Source organism: Muscardinus avellanarius, assembly GCF_963383645.1.
Source record: "Muscardinus avellanarius genome assembly, contig: SCAFFOLD_71, whole genome shotgun sequence".
NCBI lineage: Eukaryota > Metazoa > Chordata > Mammalia > Rodentia > Gliridae > Muscardinus > Muscardinus avellanarius.
The window spans coordinates 26171-38182 of record NW_027664428.1 but is presented as its reverse complement, the minus strand read 5'-3'; the positions used below and the strand labels follow the sequence as shown (position 1 = coordinate 38182).

Here is a 12012-nt window from a genome sequence, read left to right as displayed (position 1 = left end):
CCCTAGTATTGGGATTATGGGCATGCACCACCATCCCTAGGTCCAAGTGAATGTATTTGGGGATAGTCCCAAAACAGTATGCTGTCACTTACCTGTAATCTCAGTACTTGGGAAGCTAAGACACAAGAATCACAAGTTAAGGGCTAGCCTCAGCAACTTAGTGAGACCCTGTCTCAAATTATAAAATAAAAAATAAAAAGGGCTGGTGGATTGTCCTTGGGTTCAATCCTCATTTTAAAAAAAGAAGAAAAGAACGAAAGAAGGAAAGAAAGAATGGAAAAAATATTCCAAGCCCTGTGTGGTGGTACACATTTGTAATCCCAGTACTTGGGAGGCTGAGACAGGAGAATCTCAAGTTCACAGAAAGTCTCACTTGATGAGGCCCTCTGCAACTTAGTGAGACCTTGTTTCAAAATAAAGAAAAAAAAATATAGCTCAGAGGTAGAATGACCATGGGTTCCATCCCCAGTAAAGAAAAAAAAATTTCAAAACTCTATCTAAAATCTTGGAGGGCATAGAAAAACGTCTCAGGAATAAAAGGGGTGGAGAGGGCGTAGCTACGTGGTACAGCATGCTTAGCATGCAGAAGGCCCTGGGTTCCATCTCTAGCACAAATAATACAAAATAAAATAAGTAGTATTAACCCAAGCATATGGACTTTAATGCTTATATTTCAAAATATACTAATTGCATCCAATCCTGAAATGTGAGAACATCGTGCTCTTTACTTGACTAGATCCCCAAGTCCATGAGCCCTCAGAGAAGCCAGATTAGGTGCAGCACCACAGCACTGTGGTAAATTTTTCTAAAGATAAGTCTTGTGATTTTTCTGGCCACTTTGAACAGTTCCAGGATCCAGGACCTGGTGCTGAGCCAGGGAAAACCTCAGTGCCTGGCCATCTGAGACTCACCTTGGTCTCTCTGAAGACTGGCTAGGGCTGCAGGGAGCAGGTGTGCAGGGCACAGCTGGCTTGGGATCGATGTCAGCTGCCGGCCGGACACAAGGGAAGATGTTTTTCTGCACAAACAAAACACAGGTCACTGACATGGGGGGTGGGAATTACCTGGTCCTGTCGCCATCACCATGACCACATGGGAGTGAAACCTGCACTGGCCACCAGGGATCCAGCCCACCAGGAGCCCCACTCTGCCTTCCCATTCCCAAGCCCCATATGCCAGACAGTGCATCCACCAGGGGGCGCCACTGCACCTATCCACCATGGGGCCTGTAGTCCTTCCCAGAGCAGCTGCCCTGGCCTTGCCAGTCACCTGTCTACCGTCTAGACAGTGCCACCATAGGCTATCAATCAGTTGTGTATATCTGCACACAGTGGAAACTGTTCTGAATGTTAATGCTTTGGATAAAAACTCAGTAACATGCTGATTTGAATTAGTAAAATTATCATTGCCGGGCGGGGTGGTGGATGCTTACAATCACTGCGCTTGGGAGGCTGAGACAGGAGAATTGCACAGGTTCGAAGCCAGCCTCAACTACTTAGTGAGGCTCTCAGCAACTTAGTGAGACCCTGTTTCCAAATAAAATATAAAATAGGTCTGGGAGTATAGCCTGGAGGTAGAAAAGCCCCTGGGGTCCACCCCCTGTACAAAACACACACAAAAAGAAATAAAATAATAATACGCAAGCCTGATCATGTCAATGTCTTTAGAACCCAGTGCCCTCAACCGCCCGCCCCTCCCCCACCAGCTCCACTCCGGCCTCCCCTTTTCTGTTCCTTCTGCCTGCCTTGCTTCCCTCCAAATCTTCCCATGGCCACTCTGTCGCTGTGTGCTCATATTCCCCATCTCATCCTTTGAACACCCCTGCTGTCTTTCTCTCTTCCTCAAGGGTCCTGGTCCCTAATCCTCTGATACCTCCCTACTGCTCTCCTACAACTTGGTTCTACCAACTTTTTCTGGGGTATAGTGTTGCGGATCCCACCCAGGGCATGGCACATGATGCCCTGCAGAGAATGGACCTCGAGTGAGAGCAAGGGTGAAGGCAGAGAAGCTAGCGAGGAGCTGTTTAGGGAGCAGGCCAGTTAGCCAGACGCTGGAGGTCGGTGGGCACCACTTACAGGTACATATGGTAGGTGGAATCGGTGCACTTGCTGATGGGTGGATGGGGTGGGTGGAAAAGGGAAAAGTCAAGATGATTCCCTATGGGGGATCCAGCAATGGAGCTGGTCTGCGCCTGGCAGGAGCACACTTCCCAACACAGAGCAAAAGCTGCTAACAGAGTGATTCCTGTCTGTCTGCAGCCAACCCAGGACAGAGATTCTTTACAACAGGAAAACTCAGGTCTTCTCAAACTGAAAACCACGCCCTCTCATGCCCCGCCTCGTCTCAGTCTCAGTCTCAGGACTAACCCCTAACCTACCCCAACTTCTTACCCTTGACTCTAGTCACCACCCGGTGAGGGCAGGACCAGTGGGATCTACTTACCAACAGGCTCCGGCGGCCTTTCCGAAGCCGCTGGAGCATCCTTGCTCCTGGAGGTGGCCTGGTCTCAGGCAGGGACCGAAGCCTATCACCCAATCGCACTATTGCGCTTTCTCTAGCTTAAATCCAAACGCCTTTTCTCTCAGAAGACTTTCCAACAACAACAACTGCCGTTGGCTCTGTTTTGGCCTCGACCAATCAGAGTCAAAGTTGCTTTCACAAAGGTTGCTCTTGGCAACTAGCGGGTGTTTTTGAATCTCCACCAATAGGAAAGCAGCTGCATTGTCTAGCTCTTATTGGAGAGTTCAGGTGTCAATCTCTGACACAGCAGCCAATCCAGAGCCAAGGAAGGTGGAGGGTGGGCAGGATGAAAAACTGGACCTGCACAGCTGGTAGGAATTAGGAAGGAATGTGCTTCCCTGATCCTTAGGCTGGGTTAGAGGGGGCTCCCTGCTGGCTTATCTCAGATCCTGGACTGGACAGAGGAGCCATGGCACTGAACAATCTGGGATATCAGAGGCTAGAAACGTTCTGAAAATGAGGGACACAGCTGCCAGGGCCATAATCTCCAGGTTTTTAGACTTTAGCACACAGTTCCGTCTTTGAAAGACCATTAAGCAGACAGGCTCCTGCTAGAGTCCCTGGCTTTCCAGTGGACCTTGGGGCTGTGTGCAGGAAGGCTGGCTTAAGAGGTGAATTTCATTTCCCTCATTAGTTCAAGACCACATATGGAAAGGCATCCTCCTGACCGCGTGGGTCCAGTACATGTACCTTTTGGGCACATTGTGGCCAATGAGAAATGGCATGGGTAGCAGCTGGCACAGGAAATGTGTTGGGGCCCACTCGGCTGGACCGAAATGGCACCCAGGCTTATTGCCAGCATGGATTCAAGATGGCGCCTAGGCTTGCAGCCAAGTCATGAGACTCACAAGATGGACGTCTCCTTGAGCATGCGCAGTGTGCCATGCTACGTGCCTGCAGAATGATCAGTGACGCCTACCACCAGCCTGCCTATGAGAGAGTCAGAAGTGTGCATGCCCTAGCTGTGGAAGCTTGGGGTTGGTAGGGAATAGAAGGAGGGATTATGATGCTGATATATATTGTGTACTCATTGTCAGACATATTAGAAAGAAAGAAGAGAGAGACATATTGAGAGACAAAAGGATCCATTAAAGAAGAATTCATATTTCAGCTGAAAAGGTGTCTGTGTCGTTCTCTAAGCCCCTGCGGGTCGGAGTCTTAGGGGACGATAGAAATGCAAGGTCAGTGGCCTGCCTTTTGTCATATGCCCTTTCCTTTCTGTGGTTTAAAAACAAATTTAAGCCTGGCATGGTGGCACATACTTGTTATCCCATCATTCAGGAGGCTGAGACCAGAGGGTCATGGTTCTCAGACAGCCTCAGCTACTTAGTGAGACCCTTTACAACTTAGTGAGATCCTGTTTCAAATTAAAGAATAAAAATAGGACAGGGGTTGCTGCTGTCCCTTTTCGGCATATATGAGCATGAGAAATGCTTGTATTAATTGGCAAGGCCTCACGGAGGAGAGCCCTGAGGAGGAAACGTCATCTCTGGCAAAAATACTCCCTGCTCTTAGATTTCTACACTAAAAAGCTCCAATGATTTAAAACAGGATCCCAAGAATTAGGACTCTGAAAGAAGTTGAGTCCATGAAAGATAAATTTTCTAGTAAAATGTCTAAGCCTTCAGACTTTCTCTGTATTGTTCCAGCTGTAATAAAGGGCAGTCAGAATTCAGGGGCTGCAAAATTTCTCTTGGCCTTTCCGCAGGCAGGTCCTTTGATCTAAAGATTAGCTCCCAGCACCTCTCTGCCAGCAGGGGAAGCTGCAAACCTACCTTTTGCCCCATTTCCCAAAGAGATGTAAAACTGTCTCTGGAATCTGGGCCATTTGTTTCCCCCTTAAGAGATGCTAATAAGCTTTTTTCTAGCAAAAGTCTACTGTTTGTGACTCAGCAGCAGGAGAGTAAAAAACCCAAAAGTCTGCTTCAATATTATGCATTAAAGAACAATTATAGAAATCCAGTCACCTGTGTTATAATGTTTTTGCCCTGTCTACTAACTGTAATATAAGTATTGCCTTATAGGGGATGGTGGAGCAGACAGGACCGAACAAATCCTCGCCGCAGCCCTATGGATCTTGATAGAGGAGGGCCTGGACTAATCCCTGGGGACAAAACACTCTGGAAGGATCAAAGGAGATCCTAGAAAACTGAATTTCTCCAAAACGGACTTTTGGTGTGACCCCCGCCTTTCCAGATTCCGGACTTTGCCCCCTAGGGTTTACCCTTAAGGCCAGAAACCTGTGACAAAAGCCCCAAGGGGGCTGACTTTAATCGCCCAGTCCCAGATGAATCTTAAACTGTGATGCCATGGATCTTCTTTTATCCTGTTTATCTTGTTTACACTTAATGCCTCACTATTGTCCTTTGGTGCTTACACTGGGTACAAGTACTGGTGATGAAAATTAAAACTTTGTCAATTGCACAAGAGGCAATTGTGCATGTCAGTCATTTCAGATTTTTCACGGAGAGGAATTTCCACTTTTAGTGCCGTGAACAGGAACTTTAAGGAGTTTATTTCATAAAAAGGGAAAAATTCGCTGCAGATAAGTGGCTGCAGAACTACAACCGAAACCTTTGCCCACCTTTCTGAGACTCTTGTTCCCAAGTGGACTCAGTGCTGGATTTATTGTGCCCAGTACTGAGCTAGTCGTCACAAGGGGGTGTAGCTCTGAGATTGAATGCCCCTGGGTCCCATCCCCAGACTCACACACACACAAAATAAATATCATAAAAATAAATTTAAAAATCTACCTATTGCCTAAGTTAACAGTGCTCATTTCCTCCATTTTAAGGGAAAATTAAACACATTTTTGAGGATGGCCTGACACTGGTAGATTTTTACCTGTCCAGCAGATCTTGCATTCTTTATATCACCACAGCTGACTTGGTAGCAACAAATGGCTACAGAAAGAGACTTGTTCGAATTAGAAATGTAAGTACTAAGTCAGGCATGGTGGAACATACCTCTAATTCTAGTATTTGGAAAGCTGAGAGAGGAGAGGAGGATTGCAAGCTCAAGACCATCCTCAGCCTTGGACCCAGTCGAGGGGTGAGTCCAGAGCCAAGGCCAGCATTGGAGCCTGCCATAAGGCAAGGCAGGTGCTGGGGCCTCAGAGGCCAGGATTGGAGGCTGCCGAGGGGTGAGGCTGGTGCCGGGGCCAGTGAGGCCAGGATCAGTGTATGCCATGAGGCAAGGCTGATGCTGGGGCCTCCGAGGCCGGGATCGGAGTCTGCCGAGGGATGAGCCTGGTGCCGGGACCAGTGAGGCTGGGATTGGAGCCTGCCTTGAGGCAAGGTCGGTGTGGGAGTCTCTGAGGCCTGGACCAGAATCTGCCAAGGGATGAGGCCGGTGCTGGGGCCAATGAAGCCGGGATTGGAGCCTGTCATGAGGCAAGGCTGGTGCTGGGGCCTTTGAGGCTGGAATCAGAGCCTACCGAGGGGTTAGGCCTGTGCCGGGGCCAGTGAGGCCGGGATCAGAGCCTGCCGTGAGGCAAGGCCAGTGCTGGGGACTCCGAGGCTGGGATCGGAGCCTGTAAGGGGTTAGGCCATAACTGGGTCCAGCAAGGCTGGGATTGGGGCCTGCTTTGAGGCAAGGCTGGTACTTGAGCCAGCGAGTCCAGGATCAGAGTCTTCCAGTGGGCCAGGCTGGCGCCGGGGCCTTCAGGAGCAGAATCAGAACTTGCAATGTGGATACTTAGAGAATCATCACAGAAAATAGAAAATCAGATGCTTTTCCTAATATGCAAAAACTAGGAAGAAATGGGTAAGGGAAGAAATCTAGTTGAAGAAAGGGCCCCATGAGAGAGCAATTAATGTGACCAATCAGAGGGGATGGGATGTGGGAAGATGGAATCTCTTTAAAATGCATGATATATGTAAACAAATGAATCAAAGTTAATCACCAAATCAAGCATGGGATCGAGGGAGGGGGAGGGAATGGGACAGGGAGGGGATACGGGTTAATTGAATGATGTTGCTGGTATACCCTCACAAGAGTTGTACTCCATTGTGATGTTTGACTACAATGCACCAATAAAAATAGATACACATAAAAAATAAACAAAAAAATTTAAAAGGACTGAGGTGTAGCTCAGAGGTAGAATATCCCTGGTTTCAATCTCCAGTACTACACACAGAACAAAAGTTACAAATGTTAAGTTCTGAATTAAACTGAAATTGAACAGCGTTTCCTCCATCACTTGTAATAATTTATATATAATGCCATTAGCCATTTCAAATGCAAAGTGATAGCTCTCTTAACTTTGTAAATTTGTTACAAAATGATGTATTTTTCTTTGAAGTCTGGAAATCTTCAAGGGATTGTAGTAGTTGAAAAAACCCAGATGAGTGAACAGTACTTTTCAGCCATACAGAAGTTTACTGTGCTGGACCTGGGGATGGTGTTACTTCCTGTGACCAACCAGATAGAAGCATCTTGCCTCATCATCCAATTAGTAAGTGCTCATTTTCTCTTTCACAATACTGCAGGTCTGGGGGAACCCAGGGGCATTTGACCTATGAGCTACACCCCCTGCCCTATTTTTTATTCTTTATTTTGAAACCGGGTCTCACTGAGTTGCAGAGGGCCTCACTAAGTAGCTGAGTCTGTCTGCGAACGGTGATCTTCCGGTCTCAGCCTCCCGAATGCTGGGATTACAAGTGTACTCACCATGCCCCGCTGAGTCTTGCTGAGTTTTTGAGGCCTATCTCAGCCTCCCAAGTACTATGATTATAGGTACCACACCTGGCTGTAAACATGACTTTTTCCTTTTTTTGTTGTTGTAGTGCTGGGGATTGAACTCAGGGGCATGTTCTTTCCAAGCTATACCCCCAGCTCTATTTTATTTGGAAACAGAATCTAAGTTTCTGAGGCTGGCTTCAAAGCTGCTCAGCCTCTCAAGTACTGGAATTAGAGATGTGTTCCACCACATTCGGCTAGCTCTGGCCTCTTTTTGTGTTTGGCACTGGGGAATAAACCCAAAGGTATTCTATCTCTGATCTATACCCCCAGCCCTATTTTATATTCTTGATTTTTATATAGGGTCTTACTAAGTTGTGGAGGGCTTAAGTAGCTGAGGTTGGTTGCAAACCTGTGATCTTCCTGTCTCAGCCTCCCAAGTACTAGGATTAAAAGCATGCACCACCATGCCCAGCTTGGTCATTTCTTTCTGGACCATATGATGAAAGTATTTAAATTCCTCAGACCATGTTTTTCACTACCTCTAGCTTTAAGATTCTGAAAAAAATATGTTTTTTGTCAATTATTTTTATCTTTTTTGTGTGGTCATATGGTCCATCTCTCAATAATTTTACTCTTGTCTGGAAAGTTATATTCATGGCACGTGAAAACATTTGAACCCTAAATTAAGCTGAATCAAATAGGAAAAATGATCTTAAGAAAATTGCCAGTTCTCCAGGGGGCGCTTCTGTAATTCTTTAATTTCTCCTTCAGGTTCTTGAGCAATCCAAAGAACCCAGTAAAAACCCTTTCCTCAGGAAGAAAAGGTCTCTGCTCTCTGAGCCATCCCTCCTTTGAACTGTGCAACAGATCCCAGGTGTTGGAAAAGTTAAAGCTTCTCTTCTGCTTCAGAAGTTTCCAAGTATCCAGCAACTGAGTAATGCTTCTACCCCAGATTTCAAGCCAGTGGTAGGACAGGCGGTATCACAGCAAACCCACACCTTCTTCACTCAGTCCAGGTGACAGCCACCCTCACCCTAACCTACAGGGCCTGGTTTGCACAGTTAAAAATCAAGAAAAAACAGAACCACAGCAACTGGTGAAGGAGGCACGCCTGGAGGAGCCCTGTGATTGAGCTGCGGCTTTGCTGTCTGGGGCTGGACCTGGGCACTTAGGTTAGTGGGCTGCAGGTGGCATGCCCTGATTCAGCTAAGATGAAGCCGGCCACTGGGGATCTTCCTAAGAAGTCAGGGACTCTCATTCTCAGCAAAAAGCCTGCGAGGGTAGTTTTCTGTGAAAGACCTAGACCTGCATCTGAAGTGGAAAGGACTTAAAAGTTTCAGGTAGCGGCTATATCCATCTAAAAGAAACTGGCAGTGAAGCACTGTGTATCATAAGCCCCTTGCTCCTGGCAACAGCACCGCTGTTCTTCAGGAGGGGTCGGTAGGATGCTGCCAATGTAAATAAATATTTTTTACTTTGATTTTTTATTGTTGTTCTTTTTGCGTGTCTGGCGATGGAGCCCAGAGGAATTTGACCTCCGAGCTATATATCCTGCCCTATTTTTTATCCTTTATTTTGAAACAGGGTCTCACTAAGTTATGGAGGGCCTCAGTAAGCAGCTGAGGCTATCTGCTAACTGAGATCCTCCGGTCTCAGCCTCCTGATGCTGGGATTACAAGTGTGCTCCACCACACCTGGCATATATTTTACTTTGATACAGGTCTCACTCAGGGTCTCACTGACCAGCCTCACTGGTCTCCAACCTGTGATCCTCCTGTTACAGCCTCCCAAGTACTGGGATTACGCGTATGCATTACCAAGCCTGGCTTCTCATACCTCTAGTCGAAAGGACAGGAAGCTCTAAACTCTACCTAGCATGAACACCCTCAGGCACTGCCCTACTCACTTGATGAGTAGGGCTCATTTAGGACAGCCCTGCTCCTGCTCACTAAATGCTGTAGCATGGCACAGGTTACTACAAGCTGGTTCCTACCAATGCACCAGTTATGTCTCTTGCGAGTCCTCTGCCCACCCACAATTGCCTTCCATTTTCCAAACAGCAAATAACACAATCTTTTTTTCTTTTGGGGGGGTACTAGGAATTGAACTGAATGGCGTTCTTCCTATGAGCTACACTTCGAGCCATATTATATTTTATTTTTAAAACAGGGTCTCACTATATTGCTGAAGCTGGCCATGAATCTGCGATCTTGTCTTAGCCTCCCAAATATTGGGATTACAGGCATGGGCCACCACACCTGGCTGAGTTATTTATAGTTTGAGACAGGGTCTTAGTTCTTGTCCCTGAATTTGTGATCTTCCTCTTTCAGCCTCCCATGCACTGAGGTGACAGGCATGGACTGCCACGCCCTGCTAAATAGTACATTCTTTTTTAGTCCTTCTTATATGTCATCTTCTCCACCTGGAATGTGCTCTCCACACTCCTTCAAGGAGGACCCAGGCCAACTCTCTAGGCTGACTTATTTTCCCTCTTCCAGGATACAAACCTCTACAGAAGTTCTTGTTTTACCATTATGGATAGAATTATTGTTGGATCTGTCTAACTTCTAGACAGTGCAGCCACAGGCTGTCCATCAGCTGTGTATATCTGAACAGTGGAAATTGCTGTGAATGTTAATGCTTTGAATAAAAATGAATTAACATATTTCCATTTGTAAAATCATCATTGCTCGGTGTGGTGGCACAAGCTTGTAATCCCAGCATTTGGGAGACTAAGACAGGAGGATTGAAGTTTGCAGACAGCCTCAGCTACTAGTTAGTGAGGCCCTGTGCAACTCAGTGAGACCCTATTTCAAAATAAAGATTAAAAAATAGTGCAGGAAGTGTAGCTTGGAGGTAGAATAGCCCTGGGTTCCATCCCAAGTACCCCTCCCCCAAAAAAATTAAAATTAAAATATAGGGCTGAAGATGTAGCGCAAAGGTAGAATGCCCCTGGTTTCCATCCTCAGTACCACAAATCTCTCTCTCTCTCTCTCTCTCTCTCTCTCTCTCTCTCTCTCTCTCTCTCTCTCTCTCTTTCTCTCTCTCTCTCTCTCTCTCTCTCCCTATATATATATATATATATATATATATATATATATATATATATATATATATGTTTTTGTATTGGATATTGCACCCAGGGGCATTCTACCACTGAGCTATGCCTGTAGCCCTTTTAAAAACGTTTTATTCTGACACAGGCTCTCACTACATTGCTAAGACCATCCTGGAATGGAGAACCTCTTTACTCATTTTCCCAACAGAGATTACAGGCATGAGCCATCATACCCAGTTGAACTGGTAAATTCTAATTCAAAAATATGCATCAAGAACTGGGTGTAGTGGTACAGGTCTGTAATCCCAGTACTTGGGAAGCTGAAAGAGGAGGATCAGGTTTTAGACCAGCCTCAGGTACTTAGTGAGGCCCTCAGCAACTTAGTGATACCCTGTTTCAAAATAAAAAATAATCCTGGGCATAGGGGCATACACTTGTAATCCCTGCGTTTGGAAGGCGGAGACAGGAGGATCGCACAGGTTCGAAGCCAGCCTCGTTGGCTTAAAGACCCTGTTTCCAAATAAAAATATAAAATAGGTCTTGGAGTGTAGCCCGGAGATAGAAGGGTTTCTAGGAACCCTGGTACCACACACACACACACACACACACACACACACACACACACACACAAATAATAATAATAATAATAATAATAATAATAATAATAATAATAATAAATAAAATAGGGCTGGGGGTGTTGTTCAGAGGTAGAATACTCCTGGGTTCAATCCCCAGTAATACACACACACACACACACACACACACACACACACACACACTATGCTTCTAGCCAGGTATGGTGGCACATTTCTATAATTCTAGTACTTAGGAAGTTGAAAAAGGAGGATCATAAGTTCAAAGCCAGCCTCAGTTACTTAGTGAGACCCTGTTTCAAAATAAAGAATAAAAATAGGGCTTGGAGTATAGCTCAGAAGTAGACTGCCCCTGGGTTCAATCCCCAGTACACAAAAATAAATAAAATATAAAATGGCCGGGGTATAGATCAGAAGTAGAATGTCCCTGGGTTCAATCCCCAGTATCACCAGAAAAACAAACAAAACAAAAAGGACTTCAGGCTGGACATGAGGATGGAGATCTGTAATTCCAGGTACTTGGGAAGCCAAAAAAGGAAGATCACACTTTGGGGACTAGAGAACTTAGGAAGACCCTGTCTCAGAACTTTAACTAACTCAGCCAGGTGTGGTGGCTCATGCCTAGAATCCCAGTACTTGGGAGGCTGACACAGAGGATTACAGGTTTGCGGCCACCCTCAGCAATTCAGCAAGGCCCTCAACAACTTAATGAGATTCTGTTTCATAATAAGATATAATTTTAAAAAGGGCTGAGGGTATAGCTCGGGGGTAGAATGCTTCTTTTTTCAATCCACAGGACCATACTAAGTAATAAATAATAAAAACAACAATAATAATGGAGCCAGGCATGGTGGGCACGCTGGACCCCCCAGAAGAACCTGGGGCTAGGCAGCAAGACCCTGGGCCCCTGGCGGGGATCACGCAGGACACCTCCGCCCCCCAGGAGGTCGGAGGCCGGGGCCACAAGGTTCTGGGCCCTAGGTGGGGGTCGCGTGGAGCACTTCGGACTCCGGATGGTCTGCAGGCCGGGCCGCAAGGCTCTGGGCTCAGGCAGGCTTCACGCGGGGCACGTCGATCCCCCGGAAGGACTGAAGGTCCATGCCGCAAGGTCCTAGGACCCAGGCGGGGTTTGCGTGTGGCACGCCGAACCCCAGGAAA

General features: G+C 46.5%; 1 pseudogene across 1 annotated transcript; it reads left to right on the top strand.

Moving 5' to 3' along the window:
• Positions 1-3167: 3167 nt before the first annotated feature.
• On the top strand, positions 3168-8223 carry LOC308279589 (Fanconi anemia core complex-associated protein 24-like; annotated as a pseudogene). The gene is made up of 4 exons: positions 3168-3270; positions 5315-5454; positions 6824-6976; positions 7975-8223. The product of its transcript is annotated as a Fanconi anemia core complex-associated protein 24-like (transcript).
• The last annotated feature ends 3789 nt before the right edge of the window (positions 8224-12012 follow it).